Below are 20,396 nucleotides of genomic sequence, written 5' to 3'. Positions count from 1 at the left end.
TGTCAGGGGGGATGCCTTCACATCCTTCCTGAACTGTAGTGGCCCAAGGCCTGGTTGCAAAACGCCAGCTGAGGCTGGACCAGTGTTTTTATACAGGTTGTCGCTTCTGCACCACGCCCCAGTGATAAAACCCGGGATGCCAGACGCTTTATTGGTCACTCGCATTAAAGGAGTTAAGATGTCCTCTGTTCACTTGGGTTTTGACTTCTCCGCACGATACTGACTGGTGCGTGGTTTTTCGCACTGGACCTGTCCACGGGAGTTGCTGTCGGGCCTGCGGGAAGCGCTCGAGCCGCGGCCGCTTCACCCGCGAGCCGCGCGCGGCTTGTTTATCCCTCCGCCGCAGTGCCGGCCAGCCGCCATCACTCGGGGAGTGGATTCCGTGCGCGAGGCAGTGAGCATTGTGTCCCCAGCGCCGAGCTCCAGGCTTGTCCGCGGCACGGGCCAGCGCTCTTGGATGAGATGGAGTGAGGTGACGCTGGCTGCTGTCCCCGCCCCACTCCCTCCTCCTCTTCCCCGTCTGCCTCCCTGTGTCAGCGCCCACTCAATCAGTGCCTCTGCTTTTGCTCCACGGTGCGGATTCTCCCAGCCTCGGCTTTCGCTCCCGCAGATCCACATTACTCGCCTCTCTGGATAAAGGTATGTATCCTTCACTGGGCGAGAATGGTGAACGGACGGGGAAATAGGTCGCACCAAGCCTCCCTCCCTCCCTCCCCTCATTTAATATCTAATAACGTAGATAATCTCGATTGTACGGAGCATAGACATAGTGACTGATTCATTTTAAAATATGAATCTCAAGGTGGAGAGAAGCCCGAGGTGGGAATATCCACGTTATCTGTGGCTGTGATGCTGTTAACTGAAGCAGATGCATTTGTTTAATGTGTAAACAACCCCAGTCTGGGTTCGAACATTTGTTTACAACCCTGTCTTTGGTCGGGGATTTTGCCGATGGCATTTTGTCCAAGTCTGAGTCTTGTGCAAAATGTATTTTTTTTTCTCTCTGTCCCCACGTTAATCTAACGGTACGGATGCAAATAGGCGTGGCCGTGCGGATCTCAGGCTGAAACCAGAACAAGAGCTGTTGAATGCGCGAAAAACCAAGCCCTTTGGTTTTAATTCTGATTGCTGCTGTCAGATTAAATACAATTTCGATTGAGAATCTGAACCGTATTTTTTTTAAATGGCTGTTTTTTTATTTTAAAAGAGCTCTTGCAGATCTGATGGAGATCTTTTTCGTAAATTGCTCTTGATTCTTAATTTTCCCTTTTTAGACAGTTAACAGTAATATTAAAGGTAAGTGGCAGTGTAAAGCGTGGAAAGTTGCGCATTTTGTCATAGTGAATTGGTAATGAGGAGGGGGTGGGAGTGGTTGTTAACGCGATGCTTTATTATGAATCGCAATGCTGCAACCGAATGCAGTGCTTGTGTCCAGCTTGCAGCTGCATTCAATATTAATCTTCGCTGTACAGATAGATTGACTGGGGTGGGGTCAGATACGATGTGGGCAATCACAGTGCATAGATTTGCAATTGTAAAACGAGTTTTGAGATGACATTTAGCGGATGTAAAGTTGATTATCCTGTTGATTGTACTCTACCCTATCCTCCATTTCCAATGGCGTACACAGAGGGGCGGTAAAGACATCCTGGTTTTTTCGCATCCCAGCCCTCTTCCAGTAATCAAGATAAACTATGCGACCCACCTCATGAACATTTTCAATGCATATAATACAATTTGAACATAGTTTGCTCTGGCAAGCTCTTCCACGGTTTTGGGAGATTGTTGGATCGCGGAAGTGTAGGTATTAAATAACTTCTTGAAACATAGCCTTGATATGATTTTGATCCTTTGGATCTAAAGGCTTATAATCTGGATTAAGTTTTGGGCGGCTTCAGGTCAACAGTCCGTACAAAAGCATCGAGCGTTTTTAATTGATCCACTGAATTGCGCTGTTGCAGAGGAACAACCGAATTAATGTTGTAATTGCTGACCTGTACCCATCACTGACCGATGAGTTATCTACCTAGTTGGCATGTCGTTCACGCGAAATAAGCGAAGCTAAGACTGCAGAATTGCAAATTTTGGAAAGACCCTTTGGTGGCCCTGTGCTCAGACGGCTGTTACTTGCATGACTCATTGAATATGGCAACGTCAAGTTCAATGACAATTTTTTTTACCCACCCTCTTTTCTCTACAGACCAACGTTACTGCTGATAATACACTGTCCTGAACTGTTTTCTCTTTGACGTGCATCAGCCCCATTACCCACTATGTTTCCTTGCCATTACTCCAGACTGAATGTATTCCTAAATACATCCCTGTTGATAGGGAATAAATGATAGTTCATTGTGGAATTTCTTGGTCGTCCCATACAATGGTAAGATATCAGTCACAAAGTGGTGTACCTTACAATAAACTAACGTGATATCCATTTTGCCATTTCTTTTGTCCAAATCCCCTTTCAACTAGAGATTCGACTCTGTCCAGTGGCTGTAACCCCACTTTCTGTATATTAATTTGATATCTTTAGAGGTCAATATATTGATGGATTTCTTCTGACAATCAGTTTTACTGTGTACTTATTCAGCACTTTCCTGGATATTGTATTTCTCAAGCTGCATCACCTAAACTTTAGTGATTCAGTAACTAAACCTAGATAACATTGTGATATCTGATGATCACCGGTTTTAGAGATTTATGGATGGAAATCTTGACGATCAAGGTGTTAGTTTGATAAGTAGACCCGTCATCTGATTTGATTGCAGTTTATTTTGTAGTTTTGAGGTCAAATCAGTACTATTTTGATTGGCTATGATTTTATTTGGAAATGGCCTGTATGATGCTAGGTACTCATTATAACCAACCTTTTATGTATGAGTACAATTATTGACAATTACTTCAATATATTTTGAATTTATTGCTGGAAAGCATTTTTGTTTTAATGTTGAGTAACAAAGAAACTAAGACTGGTCCAACTTTTCATATCTCGTAACTTTCCTTTGTGTAGGAGTGGAAATATTTATCCTGTGCACAATTATCCAAGCATTGAATACTGTACTCTCGGGTTGATGAATGCAGCTGGTTGGAATGCATTTCAAGGACATAACATTAAGTTTGAGGTGACATGGATAAAATGCTGAAGCTTCACCCATGTTTGGTGATGTCATCTCAATTTTTATGTATTGTTGCTACTTTGTAACACATTCCCATATGTTATATAATACACTGCTAAATAGACTGCTTGGTTGCACAAAGTAATTACGCTGCAGGAAAGTTGATATGTTACCCTCCTGCTCCAGTATTGATTCCATTAAAAGTCTAGTGCATCAAAATTCTCTCTAATGTTATTTTCATAACTTCAGCTGAGCGAAGGCGATTCATATGTCATTGTGCATTTGAATGTGCAGTTTTGGCAAGATTTCAAAAATATTTGTATAATACAACCCCAGATTGTTCATTAGTCTACTGAAAGCAATCTGTTTACATTATTTTGTTAATTGCATGGTATTTTTTGGTTGATCATAAAATTGCTACAGTGCAGAAGGTGGCCATTTGGCCCATCATGTCTGTGCCAGCCCTTCAACAGAGCTCCTACCCAGACCCTATCCCTGTAACCTCATGTATTTATTCCACTAACTTATACATTTTGGGACACAAATGGGGAATTGAACAGGGCCAGTCCACCTAACCTGCACATCTTTGGACTGTGGGAGGAAACTGGAACACTTGCAAGAAACTCATGCAGACACAGAAAGCATGTGCAAACTCCACACACACATTCACACAAGGCAGGAATTGAACCAGGGTCCCTGGCACGGTAAGGCCTGAGCTGCCCAATGGATGATTAAACTTTATTTTTTAAAAACCCAGATAATAATATTGGAAACTGAACATCTTTCCATTTTATGTATGTAGATTGTTGGTATTGGGTGTCAAGGTTTAATGCAGCATGGCTAGACACAAGCTCATTAAATTCTACTTCAATTTCTGCATCTTAATTTAAGCACCTCTAATTGCACTAGTGTGGCATTTTAATTTCCTATAGCATGCTTTCAGGAAACATTAGGAACATTATTCCTAATGTTTCCTGAAAGCATGCTAATTTAAAAGTTGTGCAGCATCAGTTTAGAGGCAGGTTCATCAGAAACTGGATTAAGACTTTCCAAACTTATTTTTAATAAAGACAATGGAGAAAGATGTTTGTGCCTCAGTATAAACTGGATTTGAAATCAGTTCCAGATGTAAAAGGGTAGTATGCTACTATGTTTTCCCGAATCAAACCTTATTTGTGACAAATCAATCTGAAATTTAGCCAACATGAACAGATTCCATTTTCCTTTTATTAATTTTATCATGCATGGAATTTGCATCAATCTTAAACCTTTATTTAGAGTAAGAGTTCCTGTAAATCTCAGTTCATCCTTCAGTTTAATTTTGTTTGTCTGTCTACAAGCTACTCTATGAGATTTCTCATTTGTTCCTTATTTGATTCGGAAAAAGAAAATAATGTACGTGTGCCATGACATGTCCTTTAGGTTCCATCATCAGCCAACAGAAAATAGGAAATCAATGAAGTCCCCAATTTTTTCCACAATAGAGTGGTACCTGCAGTTATCTCACTGGGCCTCCCAGTACCAGATACATAATTGGTTCTTTTGACCTCTTATTCTGTTTTTTTTAAGCCTGTTGTACATTTACTGACTGCTTCGATGCTGCCCACTGGCTATTCTTGGGCTTCCGCATTTCAACACAATTAGTCTAGCTTCATTTTGGCATGAATAACGTACAGAAGATGTGCTGACATTACTTATGGCGAAGATGCTGTTGAATGGAGCGAATTATATATTTTTATTTCAGATTCTATCTTTCACAGTATTTGCCTTTATATTTTTATTTATTGGTTTATCATAACATTTTATGAAACTTCTGAAAATGCTTATTGTATACCACAAATTGTATTTACATTAAAATTGACATATCTTACTTTTCAGTTTTTAGGGTTTTTTAAGCGCGCGCGCTCCAGTCATTGTTATCTTTAAGCTTCTGTTTAATGACAATCAAATATTTCAACCCTTAAGAAAAGGAAACACTGACCTGTAATTGATCCAAGCAGTCAGAAAGTAGAACATGTTGCAGTTGGTATTCTTAAAGAGACTCATGCCTACATTTTAACAGCATTATAATTATGCAGTATAAGAAGGTATGTTGTTACTACTTTTATAAAATATGCATTGTGTGAGCATCACCAGTGACGAGCAAATGATATGTGATGTTTTGCATCAAGCACACATCAGTCACAGTCCAAATAAAGCAGTTCATTGTCAAGATATAAAAGGATTAAAATACATGTAAAAGACTAAAATAAACGTGTGCTGGCTTTTCTATGATCTAGAGCTGGAAACTTACAAAGTTATCTGCAAAGTTCCTTCACTAGATGCCAGGTTTAATTCCATTTCAGTACCTACTTAGATTGGCAAATAAATGCAACAACACTGCAGATCACAGACTACCTGCTTCTATCTCAGCCTGAAACTTTATAGGGATTTTACAATCTATCTGTTAATTCATGAACAACAATCAAATACTTGTTGGCCTGAAGCTATGTTTACTATTGGATTTCGTGGCCACAAAAGAAGACTGCTTCAGCTTGTCAACAAAACAAATCATTGTGCATTACATGGTATTAGAGTCCTTATAAAACAGTCTATCATTCAACTTATGATGACCAACACCACAGGAGATTCACTAGCAATTTGTGAAATATGGTACTGCAGTACATGAAACTATCCCTCCATTACAAATGCTTATTAACCTTGAAATGCTGGCGAGTTTCAAACTGCAATTTGAAACTAGCTAGTACATTCCAATCTGAGAGGTTTAACCCAACAAGTGAAATGAGTGACCTGAGGCTGCATTTAGTTTTAGCCATTAAGACTTTTTGGTAAGCCAGTTCACACAAGTAAATTTGCATTAACAAAACATAAATTTTGTGTCAGGATTTGATCATAAGATTTCTTTTGCTAGTTTGACTTTGAGACTTAAGTTAGAGTCCTTGCGTACATTAGATTCAAGGATACTTGCTAACTAACTTTGATGTGTAAGATACTGTGATCTTGATTAAATGAACAAGTATTTGGTTTTCCAGTTTTCAATGTGTAAGTTAGATTATTAATCTCCTTTAGTTCTGTGAAGTGAAGTTCTGATGTAATTCCTTGAAAATTGATCACATATGTTTCTTCTGGAAATATGGCAGTTTATAAACTAACGAGGGTTGGCGGGGAGGGCAGAAAATTCTGGAGCAACCTGAAATTTTAAATGCAAAGCATGATTTTTGATTTATGTCCATACATTTGCATATATTTTCTGTCTAAGGTAACAAAAAATAATGAGGTAAATTTTGGCTTTGTACCTTTATTAATATTATTTTAATAGTATTTTATGAATTCTGGTGAATTGGGGGGAAAAAAAAGTCTTTACATTGACTTTCTTATTCAATCTTTCAAAGATTCTAGTTTTTGTTTAAATGTAGTGATTCCTGTATGGGAGGGTACAGCAGATAGCTTGCACAGAGCAAGGTGTCACATACAGCAGTGAGAAGCGTGATCACTTGATATGCTTTTCAGTGGTTGAATAAGGGAGGTTGTTGGCTAGGACACTTCCATATTCTTAGTGCTATGGCACCTCTATCATCTACCTGAACCAGTTAAGTCCCGTCATCAAATGGGGCCTCAGTTCAGGTTTTCATCCAAAGGATAGTACCTGGAGTAATCAGTTCTCTCTGTATTGAAGTGTCAGCCTAGATTGTGTACTCGAGTCTTGAGAGAGCAACGTATCACAAGAGGCCTACAAGTGAGGAGAGCTATTTGCTGCATCTTAAGTTTGTCCGTTCTGATGAGTTAAAGGTACGGATTGACACATAGAATTGTGATATTGTTGCCATCACAGAGACATAGTTGAGGAAGGGGCAGGACTGGCAGCTCAACATTCCTGGGTATAGGATCTTCAGGTGAGACAGGGGGTGTGTAAAAGAGGAAATAGTGTTGCATTATTAATTAAGGAGTCCCTTACTGCAGCAAGGAGGGACAATATCTTGGAAAGGTCTTTAACTGAAGCTTTATAGGAAGAATTTAGGAATAAAAAGAGGCAATCAGATTGCTAGGAATATTATGCCTCCTAACAATTGGCATTAGAGGAGCAGATATGTTGGCAATTCACTTGAGGTGTGTAAAAATAATAGGGCAATTATATTAGGAATTTCAACTTCCCCAATATTAATTGAGTTAGATATGATGTAAAGAATTTAAGGGCAGGGCAGATTTCTTGAAGTGTATTCAGGAGAGCTTTTTATGTCAATACATAAAAGGTCCAACATGGGTCAGTGCAGTGCTCGATCTAATTCTGGGGAACAAGGTTGGACAGTTGTTTGATATGGCAGTGGAAGAACATTTTAGTGATAGTGACCACAACATAGTACGCTTTAAGTTTGTTATAGAAAAGGAGAAAGATGGCCTTCAAAAAAGGGGAAGGCAGATTTTATTACAAGAAGATAGGATCTGGCCACAGTGGACTAGGTATGGCTTCTTGTGGGAAAATCTACAGCAGAGCAGTGGGGGGCATTCAAAAAGGAAATGGGGAGAGTACAGGCCCAGCATATTCCTTTATAGGGTGACATGTAGGAGCAACCTTGGATATCTAGGATTATTCAGAACTCGATAATAAAGTATTTAGCAAGTACAAAGGGAGCAAATCAACAGAAGCCTTAGCGGAGTATAGAAAGTGCAGGGGATAACTTAAAGAAATTAGGAGTGCAAAGAGGGGGAAAAAGCACTGGTGGGTAGGATTGGGAAGAATCCCAAAATATTCTAAGAATATTAAGGGGAAGAAAATAACCAGGGAAACAATAGAGCCCATTAGGGACCAAAGAGGCAATCTGCGTGTGAAGCTGGAGGGCATTGGTAAAGTATTAAATGAGAACTTGATTTCTGTCTTCACTCAGGGAGGAGGAGGAGAATGTAAGTACATCATTTGGGGAGAGAGACTGAGAGGTTCTTGAACAGTTTGACCCAGGAAGTGAGAAAGCGTTGGAGGTTTTGGAAGGTTTAAAAGTGGACAGATCCCCAGCTCTGGATGAGGTGTATTCCAAGCTGCAATGGGAGGAATGTAAGGGGCTCTAACACAAATTTTTAATTCCTCTCTGAACACAAGGGAGGTGTTCGAGGATTGGAAGGCAGCTAATGTGGTTCCACTTTTCAAGAAGGGTGGTAGAGATGAACCAGGGAATTATAAACCAGTGAGTCTTACGTTAGTGATGGGGAAACTATTGGAGGAAATTCTGAAGGAAAAAATTAATCTCCACCAAGTTCGATCAGGGATAGTCAGCTTGGTTTTGTCAGAGGGAATTCATGCCTGGCGAACTTTGATATATTTTTTAAAGAGGTGACGAGGTGTGTAGATGAGGGTGGTGCAGTTAATGTAGTTTATTTGCACTTCAGCAAAGCCTGTGACAAGGTCTAATATGTGAGACTGATAAGGTCAAAGCACGTGGGATCCAGGATTACTTAGCAAGATGAATCCAAAACTGGGTTAGTGGTAGGACACAGTAAGAAGTCTCACAACACCAGGTTAAAATCCAACAGATTTATTTGGTAGCAGAAGCCACTAGCTTTCGGAGCACTGCCCCTTCACCAGTGAGTGGGAGTTCTGTTCACAAACAGGGTATATAAAGACACAAACTCAATTTATAAAATAATGGTTGGGATCTGAGTCTTTACAGATAATCAAGACTTAAAGGTATAGACAGTGTGAGTGGAGAGAGGGTTAAGCACAGGTTAAAGAGATGTGTACTGTCTCCAACCAGGACAGTTAGTGAGATTTCGCAAGCCCAGGCAAGTCGTGGGGGTTACGGATAGTTTGACATGAACCTAAGATCCTGGTTGGGGCTATCCTCATGTGCGGAACTTGGCTATTGGTCACTGCTCAGCAACTCTGTGCTGTCGTGTATCGTGAAGTCCGCCTTGGAAAATGCTTACCTGAAGATCAGAGGCCGAATGCCCATGACCACTGAAGTGTTCCCCAACAGGAAGTGAACATTCTTAGCTGGTGATTGTCAAGTGGTGTTCATTTGTCCATTGTGGTAGTGTCTGCATTGTCTCTCCAATGTACCATGCCTTGGGACATCCTTTCCTGCAGTGTATCAGGTAGACAACGTTGGCCGAGTTGCAAGTGTATGTGCTGTGTACCTGGTGGCCTGGTGGATGGTGTTCTCGCGTGAGATGATGGCACCTGTGTCGATGATCTGGCATGTCTTGCAAAGGTTGCTGTGGCAGGATTGTGTGGTGTCGCGGTCACTGTTCTCCTGAAGGCCATCCCCTCTCCCCCCCCCCTTGCCTCCAAAAATCTGCACAACCTCAAACAGACCATTGTGTCCGCAGCAAACTACCCAGCCTTCATGAGAACATGGTCAGTGGGACTAGGCAAAAAATGGTTTGGCACAGACAAGAAGGGCCAAAAGGCCTGTTTGAGCTGTCATTTTCTATGGTTTTCAATGCATTTTCCAAGGCGGCCTTGGCAACTTGCGACACACAACAACGCAGAGTTGCTGAGCAAAAACTGATAGCCAAGTTCCGCACATATGAGGACGGCCTCAACCAGGATCTTGGGTTCATGTCACACTCTCCGTAACCCCCACAACTTGCCTGAGCTTGCAAAATCTCACTAACTGTCCTGGCTAGAGACAGTACACATCTCTTTAACTGTGCTTAACTCTCTCTCCACTCGCATTGTCTGTCTGTACCTTTAAGATTTGAGTACCTGTAAATTCCAACCATTATTTCGTAAATTGAGTTTGTGTCTTTATATGTTTGAGAACAGAACTCCCTCTCACGTATTGAAGGAGCAGCACTCCGAAAGCTAGTGGCTTGTGCTGCCAAATAAACCTGTTGGACTTTAACCTGCCATCGAGAGACTTCTTACTGTGTTTACCCCAGTCCAACGCCACCATCTCCACATTAGTGATAGGAGACAGAAGCTGAAATTCTACCACCCCACCTGCCATGCAGTTGGAGTGGGGGAAGGGCTGACAACGGAACTGCCTGTTGACCTAGGGCGGGAATTTCCGCTCTCTCTTGAGCAGGGCAGTAAAATCCTGCCCAGGGGGTGGTGGTGGAAGGCTATTTATGTGACTGGAGGACAATGTCTAATGGAGTACCACAGGGATCAGTACTAGGTCTCTTTTTATTGTTTGTGGTATAAAACAATATAGATGAGAATGTTGGGGTGGGGGACGATGAGTCATTTTGCAGATGAGATCAAGATTGGCAGCGTAGTTAATAATGAGGAAGAGGGTCTTAGATTGCAGGAAGATCTAGATGAGTTTGAGATGACTAGATGAGTGGCAGATGGAATTTATTCCTGAAAAATGTGCGGAGATGCATTTTGAAAGTGTAACGAGAGTAATCAACAAATGGCAGGACATGAAGCTCAGAGGGTTCGGGGGGGGCGGGTTGCTTGTCCACAGATCCCTGAAGGTGGCAGGACAGGTTAATACAGTAGTTAAGGTGCACGGGACACTTGAGTTTATCAGTCGTGGCATAGATTATAAAAGCAGGGAGGTTATGTTGGAGCTGCATAAAACTTTCGGGCCACAGCTGGAGTACTGTGTGCAATTCTGGTAGCCTCACTATAGGAAGGTTGCAATTGCACTGGAGAGGGTGCAGAAGAGATTCACCAGGATGTTGCCTACGGTGAAGTTAAATAAACTTTAAATTTGAAGAAATATAAAACTTAGCTATGTGAAAATTGGATGTTGGAGATTGACAAGTAGCAGTGCCACTTAGCATTGGGGGAATAAATGTATAATGCTATATGTTTAAATTACATAGACGAGCAAAAGTTATTGACATGCAAATATGAAATGAGCAAGGATTAAATGCTGGATGCAAAAATTTTTGCACCAGAAAATCTTGCTCACAAATCAAAGCAAATGTTCTCTCATCCCCTATGTCTGCTCTTTTCTCTATCTCCTTCCTGATTGATGTTGCAGAAGGTGAAAAGGTATGTTTAACTAGCAAACATACTCAGACTCTAGTACTGAAATATTCACAAAAATAACCCCTCTGACCTGACAATTCTTGCCAAATTTTGAAACATAATGTTTAAGTGGTTCCTTTTAAGTGGCAGCTTATATTTATTTATTTATTGAGTCATTAACAGGAGCCTTTTATGGGTTGTAAGCCTTTTCGGAGCAGACTATTTGAAGTTTAAAGGCCATTGAACATTTTTGCCATCTCTGCATCCCCTAATTTTCTTCCCCCCTCTAAGGTGCTGACTCAGTAGGGAATGGTTCCATGGTGCCAAATGCCCTCTAGTAATTTTCTTGTTGCATTTATGTGAGCCTTGGCCAATTTGGTTTCTTGGCAGCACATGCCAAGCTCATACCTAGGAATCTTGTGCTCTGTGTAGTTCAGTGTTATGTCACTTGACACATTCACTCATAAAGCTATTGAAGAAACTAGTATTTAAAGGAAAACTCATTTTTCATATGATTTTTACTTTGATATATATGATCATTTTGTACAACTTCATTTATTTAGCAAGGCATTTTTCCTTTCGGCACTTGCTAACTTTGTATCCATTCTCTCTCTTGATGCAGTACTTTGTCCTAGCTAGCTAACTGAGCAGCTGCTAATTTGGATTTCTGCATTTGCAGCTGTTATGAATTGAAATGATTTGCGTAAATGTGTCTGTGCTGGAGAGCCAAAATATATATCTTCCAATTCCTTTTTCCTTGCAAGTGCCTAGGAGTATTTTTCAATGTGTGTGTGTCTCATATTGCTAATGGTTTTAAGTCAACTAAATTTATTCAAATTTCAAACATATAAACAATCTTATTATAATTCCCACTGGGATTTGTGTTCTTCAGTTCAACATTGGCTATGAATACGACTGTTAATTTGATACTGTTGAAGGAACTACTGCTTTTGGAGGCAGGATATTGTGTGAATTTTGAAGAGATTTGAATGTGCTTCAAGCTTATTGTTTCAAATTGAAATCAACCTGTGATGCAAATTTAAATAAAAATATTGATTGAATAATTTGTAATTTCAGGAATATTTATTTGTCCTTGGTTTTAGTTTTCAGTGGGTACATTGTTTTGGACAGAATTTAATCCAGGAGATGGTAGGCGCGGATGCTGGCTGGAGGACCAGTGAGAGCCTGCATTGCCACCTTTTTGGGGAAGTTCTGATGTATTAAGTGCCAATCGGGCCCTTGAGTGGCCAGCAACATGCCTTTCTTGGGATTAAGGACACTGGGGCGCAAAGAGAGCTGCTAGCCAATCAAGCCACTAACACTTCATTCTATCAGTCCCACTGGTTGTTGGAAGCAGTGGTAGCTGCTGGCAGTCCACCAGAGGTTGAGGATCATGCCACCTCTGATGAATGAGGGTGGGATGATAGTTAGAAGGAAGGGTTCATTGTGTGTGGTGGGGAGCGTGGGTTGGAAGATTTGGCTGGAGTTTGTACTAAGCAATCCCCCTTCCAGATACTGGATCACTCAATCAGAACGGAATAACAAGTGAGTTCCTGGAAGCTGTCAAGCAAGTTCAACAGAGGTTACTTCTTGGACTTCCTGCTGTGTTTCTCTCTCTCTCTCTCTCTCTCTCTCTCTCTCTCTCTCTCTCTCTCTCTCTCTCTCTCTCAACTACCACTGGTTGAATATCAACATTGGCAGGATGAATCTCATACTTGGGCATTAACTGCCCAACTAAAAGGCCTCAATTGGTTTTGGGCAGGAAGGGCACCTATAAGTCTTCTGACCTTGGCATTAATCGGGGCAGATGTAGGAAGATAATGGGGTCCCAGTCCTCCTGATTTAACCCCCCCCCGCCCCCCCAAACAAACCAATCTTGGGGGGGGGGGGGGAAATGAGGAGAAAGATTAAATTCCACCCATTGTGCCTGAAACCTTTAGTTTTATATGTAATTCATAAGCATGTGGCTAACTTGGACATTCTTGGGATGGCAGATAAATAAATTCTGATCTATGGAGGCGATTGCAGTAATGCATGCTAGTGTACTGACCATGAAAACATTTTACTTACCAAGATTGCCAAGTGATTTTCAGATACATCTGTGTCTCAGTTGTCATTTCTTCATCCATCATGGGAAGAGATAAATGCTTTTTGGTGAAGGAATAGTAAGTGCTGCATATGCATTCATGAGCTGAATGGTGATCTGGGACATAGGGCTGAAAATGACTTCTGCCTAAAACGTTTGACTTTCAAACAAATATTATGATGCATTTTTATTTATTTTGTTTCACAAATGATATTGTTTGCAAAAAATATAACATTTTATGACTAGTTGTTTTTGTAGTAACATTGTTGCAAGCAGTTGAGGGCTTGATGTGTAATCTGGCAATCAAGATAGTTTTTTTGCAATATACTTTGATATCTTGTTCTGTGACTGATGCTTTCTCCTCAGATGACATGGAATCGGTACCATATTAATGTTTTCCGTGATCACATTGAGAGCTTCCAATCCATGTTCTATCTCATCATGAGCTGAACTCTTATTAGTTGATGAATGTGCAAAATTATAGGGCTGAAATTTAATTATCTTTTTTAAATCTGGAAATCACACTGACAAGTTTCTATCTGCCTGCAGGCTAAGTAGATAATTTTAAGTGTGGCCTTTCTTAAATTCAACTAATAAACTACCCAACAAACTATGCAGTTGGTGAATCTGATAGCTGAAACTGAGTTAATATTTTTGACCTTGAAATGCCACAGGCCTGAAATATTAACCGTGCTTCTCCAAATGCGTTTCCAGCAATTTCTGTTTTTATGTCAGGTTATGCTTTTGTAGATAGAGATTGTCAGCTGTGGCCATCTCTTTTCATAGCTTAGAGGCGCAAGTTTTCCTTTTTTTTGTGGGGACCTAGAGGAGTACCCACGGTCTAATTTGTGGACAGTGTGTTTTGATTACATGTTGTATAATTGCGTCGTATGTGGCATTTCTCAGCATATAGGATCTATTTCTTACTGACATGCGAATATGAAATATTGAGTTGTGTTACACTCAAATTGAAGCAAATGTTCTCTCGCCCCTCAGAGTTCACATGCTGCCCAATCATCACCTCATCCATTGCATCTTATCATACTCACAGTTGCCTTTTGTGTCTTCTGATTATTTTTCCTCCATCCTTTTGGTACTTTGTTTGTCTCTCCTCTGTTCTCATAATCCTTTGTTTTTATCTCCTGAATTTCTCACCATCTCCTGATCCCACTGCTTCATATGTGCCATTTTTATTACCCTTATTTCTCTCCCCATTCCAGACCTGATATCCTATCTCACACTCTTCCTGAACTACTCATTTCCCCACCTTTGCATTAAATTGATCGCAAAACCTGTTTTACAGCACTCAATCAACTATAAACAGAGCATACAAGATCTGTAAATGCTTTAAAAACACACATACACAATCTCTCTCTCTGGCACACGCGCACACGTTGATTTTCCAGTTTGGGGCTTGGAAGCCAGGAATTGATAGCTGATCAGCGTGGTACTTGAAAAGGAATGGGGAAAGAGGAGTTGTGTGACTGTGTCACATAGGGAGAGTGATCTACATGCAAGAGGCAGAATGGTTACAAGGGATGGAGTGAGCTAATAGAAATAAGGCAAATGTGTGTCTTTACAGAGTCTTGTAATGGAGGCAAGAGGAATGCAGTGCAGCTTGACCCCTGAATACTACAGGCCTGGCATTCATCAAAATTCAATTTGTAACATTTAAATAAACATATCTGTATGTTTTAAAATAAAACTAAACTATTGGAAAATAATGTTTAATTTGAAATAGGCCAGAAGTGCAGTGATGTCTCCTAATGTTGAGAAAACTGAAAGACCAAGTGTAACAAGTTAGACCATGTTTAGCGGTTAACAACAGCTTGGTGTGACAAAATTATAATAGGAAAATTTTACAATTAGGAAAGTCCCACTAGAAATAGGCATTTCATAATCTTTGAAATAGATACTACAATGATACATGTATTATCACTATCATCTTTTATTCACTCCTGCCACCATCATCTCTGATTTGTCAAGAGAAATGCCATGGGAGATCTATTGGGGGTTAAAAGGGAGTGTATATCTATGTCTGTGGGTGTATAGAAAGAAAGAAAGCTATTATTTTAGCAGATGTCCCTTGACATTGTTCTTGATGAGTTCGAGCATTTGGTGTTTTATAACAATGGGGGGTTTATGCCATGTAGTGCACGATAAATTGAGGGCCAGTGGTTTACTGTCATTGAATAAGTCTGTTTTTTGTCGTAAGGCTTCTGGCTTTGAGTGTTTTGGGGATTGAATTCTGTTATTGTTCATCTCTCCGAAAATTGTAACTCTTCAGTCCTTGTATTCGTAATAAGTGACTTTCTCAAATATATTCCTTTATGAATATATTTTAAAAGCAGAGGACAAACATGATAATGGTGGTTGTACCTAATGCCTAAAAGTAGTGCGAAGTGCCAGTAAAGTTCAGCAGCGCTCTGATATTAGTTTGAGATTTGGCAACCTTGGGATAGAGTTACTGCAGTTTTGCAGTTATGTGGAGGAGAAGCTCCGAAGGTGGGGATTTGTTTAGTGAGGATTCTTGGGGTCTGTCAGACATGGAAGGAGAGAAAGACAAAGGTCTAACAGCATTAGTGCAAAATCTTGCACCTGGTAGTAGTGATTATAAACTGTAATAGCATTGATTAAATGGTTTTCTAATTGTTTCCTGAAAACAAAGGGTTTTTTAGCATAAGATCTTTCAGTTAACATTAAATCATTAGGTTTTCATTTGCTCACAGTAAATATACAATCAAATCTTATTTGAGCAGTGATTAGTTTATTTTTCTCTGATAGAAAAACTAATGGGTTTTTTATAATTGAAAACCTGCTCAAAGTCACCATCCAAATTGTGTTCAAATCATTTCAAAAGCACACTAACTGAAATTGCATGAAATTGTACTGAGTCATGATTTTTTTTCCTCCATTATAATTTTTATGTTTAAAGTTTCAACAAAGGATTCAGTCACATTTGAAGTGTATACCCTCCTATTCCTAATAGATAACTTCAAAATTTTTAAAACCATAGTAAAAGTGAATTTCAGGAGTGGAGGCTTGCCAAATCAGAAGCATAATGTAGAGATGCCTGTGTTGGACTGGGGTAAACACAGTAAGAAGTCTCAACGCCAGGTTAGAGTCTAACCAGTTTATTTGATAGTAATCCCACAAGCTTCTGAAAGCTTGTGGGATTACTATCAAATAAACTGGTTGAACTCAAATCAGAAGCAGCCAGAGGGCGTATTTAAGCCTGTAAATTTACCTGGACTGGGATGTTGTAAGTCCAGAGCTGAAGACTACCTCGGGACCTACAACACCCCTGTAATCCATGGAAGCAGCCTTTTCCTTTTATAAAGGATGTTGGTGGTGGAAAACTGGTGTGTGACTGAATTACTACATTGACGATGAGGTTTTTTTTCATCTTTCCCTCTGGACAACCTCTAAGTCAAGAATCTTCTCCAGTAAGGAAAAGCTATTAAGCCTCTTTTTGGGAAACTTGAGCTTTACAACTCCACTGGGAAGACTGGGCCCTATACATTAAGTGCTTGCATTGCTTCTTCTATGCTAACAACATTGAAAGAGACAAAAAGCATAAAGTGATATTGCTAACAGTATGCGGGACCCTGACTTCGTGTGTTAAGTCTGAACTATCTGGATGCCCCTGACTCAAAAACCTTTAATGAACTCGTAGACCTAAACGCTACTGGTAATTCTCCAGCGATGTTGCTTCAGCATGGCCGGGAGAGTCCCTGGAGAACCTGTCACTGAATTCTTTGCAGGACTGTGAAAACCAGCTGAACACTGAATTTGTACTGCCTCTTAATGAAATATTGAGAGTCAGATCGGCATGCGGCGTAACTGACCTAACCTTTTCAAAAGAAGCTGTTGGCAGAACACAACTAGGACTAAAAAAAACGCTGTTGAGAGCCTTGTTACTTGAATGCAGAGAAAGGGGCTCAGGAACTACAAGGGGCACCAGATAGCACTGTCTTCCAACTACAGGGAGGGACCTCATGCAACTAGTCCTTGATGCAGAATGCTTATATCAATCAGGTATTAAAGGGCCGCACCTGATATAGAAACCCTAATGTCACCACCAGACAGTCAAGGAATTGCAGGGTCGACTTGAGTGCTAAAGAACACCAGGAAGGTGTAGTTGCCTGTTGATGGATTACTGCAAGCAATGCCACAGGACACAATCATGGCGATATTTCAGAAACAGGTAAAATGTGTGCTGCCTAGGAGAAAAGCTGAGACTGGCATCTGAGCGTACCATGCAGATATTCCCCCTCCTGTCCCACCCTGCCCCAGAGGTAGGAACACTACAACTGAATCATATTTTAACAATGACAGTTGCCCCAATAATGGTGGAATTACTAGTTATTGGCCATTCCTTGAAGATAGAGGTGAACACAGGAGCCACACTCTCTTATTGGAGAACAGACCTATAACAGACACAATCAGGCATCCAACTTGAGGCTGGAAGGTACAAAGGCAAAGCTCGCCACCTAGATAGGGAAACCTTTACAAATAAAAGGCACCACAGTGGCCCCATTGACCTAAGGACAGCAAACAGCTTGTATGGGGGCTTGGATTCTCTCTTATGGGGAGAGATTGGCTACAGCAGGTTCAGCTTAACATGTTGGTGGCCTTCAGATTAGGTGTGGGGGGACTTGAGTTTTTCAGGGGGACCTGGGGAAAATAGGAGCAAAGGCCAAGATCTGTGTTAACCACAACTACAAAATATTTCTGAACCAGGCCAGTCCCTTATGCTATGTGGAGAAGGTGGAAGCAAAACTTGGGCGCCTTGAAAGCTTGGATATAATAAGGCCTGTGCACTTTGCAGAATGGGCTGCTTCTGCAGACCCTCTTCTTAAGCCTGACAAATCAGTTGGTTTTTTCAGAGATTATAGACTCATGGTCAGTGAGGTCTTCAAACTAGATAGGTACCCTATGCCCCAGATTGAAGAAGTGTACACCACGTTGATGGGTGGCAAAACGTTTTCCAAGCTGGAAATGAGCCACACTGATATCCAGTTTGAATTAGATGAGTCCTCCTGGAAATAGGTGATAATCAACACACATACCTGTTTGTCTTTTAGGGTCTTGTCAGTATGTGACATCTTTCAAAGCAGGTTACCCTAGGTAGCAGTATGCTTAGAAGACATCTTGGTCATGGAGGCTTTAGAACAGGAGCATCTGGCCAACCTAGATGGAGTCTTGCGGTAATTTTCCAAGGTGGGAGTTTGCTTGAAGAGGGAAAAGTGCATTTTTCAAGTGGCCGAAGTAACCTATTTAGGTTACCGAGTAGATGGCAAGGTGTTACATCTAGTGGTGGACAAAGTAAAGGCCAAAAAGGAAGCACCATCCTCAAGGAACACCACAGAGTTAAAATCCTTCCTGAATTGGTCAGTTTTATGTAAAATATATCCCGAATTTGACTTCCACACTGGTCTCCTTGCATGCCCTATTATGAAAATACCACAGATGGCCTCGGGAAGCTCCGCAGGCAAAAGCTTTTTCTAAATTAAATGTCAACTTAAATTAAACTAATTTAAGTTAAACTAATTTAAGCCAACTTAAAATAAACTAAATTAAATCCAACTTATTGGCCCATTTTGATCCTGAGAGAGAACGTATTGTCACCTGTGATACTTCCATGTATGGGGTTGGTGCAGTGCTGTCACATCACTGAAAAGACAGGATGGAGAAGCCTATCGTGTATGCCTCCAGGACTCTTCAGATGCGGAATGAAGAAATTCTCAGATTGAGAAGGAAGGCTTGGCGGTTGTATTTGGTGCGAAGAAATTACATCGATATGTCTACGGTCAACGGTTTTTTACACTTAATGACCAAAAACCCTTACTGGGCCTCATCAAAGCAATTCCCCTAGTTGTCTCTGCTCAGATAAATTGCTGGACCTTGTTATTGGATTACATTCTGGAACACTGCCCTGGGACATGGATGGGTAATGTGGACACTCTTGTACTAGCAATGGAAGAGGTTGTGATGATCTGGAATTTTTGGAGACCCAGAAAGACCCAACCTTATCCAAAATTATGCATGTGATCTTACACAGTGTCAAGCAAGAACAATCCTCCAAAGAAATGAAACCAAAACTACCTTTCCTTTTTGATATTGTTCTCTAGCTGCAGCTCAGATAATCCTACGTGTGCTACAGATTGTCCACATTTTAAAATTAATTAAACACCTTGTGCAGCCGCCCTACACCTCTACTCAAGTTTTACAAAATACATTACATTTAAAAATTGGATTAAAATATATTTCCCATTCCTTGTTAGTAAGTCCGAATTAGTTTTTGAGGATGGGATCATCCTTTGGGGTCCCGAATAATTGTCCCACATCTGGGACAACGTCCAGTATTAATGGAACTACATAATGACCACACAGGAGTATCAAAAACAAAGATGCTGACCAGGCGTTACATCTAGTAAGAGGGTCTTGATTCTGACATCACACACTTGGTAATGCAGTGTGACCTGGGCCAGGAAAACCAAAAGTCTCATCCTCCTTTCACCTATGGGAGTGGCCTGGCAGGCCATGGGTGTGTGGACTTTGCAGGCCCCTTTTATAGGTTCTATGTTTTTAATCATGGTGGATGCACATTCTAAGTAGATGGAGATGCATGGGCACTGTAACTACTCAGGCTACGATCAAAAAATTGAGGCAAAGCCTCAGAACTTGAGGAATACCAGCAGTCCTGGTTTCTGATAATGGCGTGGCCTTCACTAGCAGTGATTTCCAGAATTTCATGCTCTTCAATGGTATCTGAAATGTCTGGACTGCACCTTATCATCTGCCATCCAATGGATTGGTGGAACGGATGGTTCAAATCTTCAAAATAGCCTGAGGAAACAACCAGTAACATTCATGGAGAATAAATTGGCACAATTTTTGTTTGAGTACACCACAAATAGGTTTTGCTCCAGCGGAGCTGTTGATCCCAAACTTCACAGGAAAGATGTAGTCCTGAAGAAACTTCAATATTGCAAAGGCAAAGAACTGTTGCGAAGGGTGAGCCGGTAAGGAACTTTGGGGATGGTCCCAGATGAGTTCCTGGGATTGTTATGGAGAAAACAGGACCAATATCCTATGAGTCAACATTCAAGGTAAAACCCTAAACAAGCACTTAGACCACCTAAGAGCCAGGGAATCCTTGATCAAGCTACAAACCATGGAGATAGTTGCTACCAGTGCCAACTCTCAGCTTGGAGCTGACTTTGCGTTGGCCCTCTGGATAGTGAATGTATGGAGGCTGAAGAAACAGGCCTCT

The 20,396-nt window shown here is 40.8% G+C and overlaps 1 protein-coding gene across 1 annotated transcript in view; it reads left to right on the top strand.

Moving 5' to 3' along the window:
• Positions 1 to 514: 514 nt before the first annotated feature.
• sptbn1 (spectrin, beta, non-erythrocytic 1) overlaps positions 515 to 20,396 on the top strand; it is a 260,511-nt gene continuing 240,629 nt past the window's right edge. Inside the window, exon 1 of the mRNA XM_080200448.1 lies at positions 515 to 639. The gene's annotated coding sequence lies outside the window, so the exon portion shown is untranslated. The remainder of the gene's footprint in view (positions 640 to 20,396) is intronic.

Source organism: Carcharhinus amblyrhynchos, chromosome 12 (genome assembly GCF_965287045.1).
Source record: "Carcharhinus amblyrhynchos chromosome 12, sCarAmb.v2.hapA, whole genome shotgun sequence".
Taxonomy (NCBI): domain Eukaryota; kingdom Metazoa; phylum Chordata; class Chondrichthyes; order Carcharhiniformes; family Carcharhinidae; genus Carcharhinus; species Carcharhinus amblyrhynchos.
This window is presented reverse-complemented; position numbering and strand designations above follow the sequence as displayed.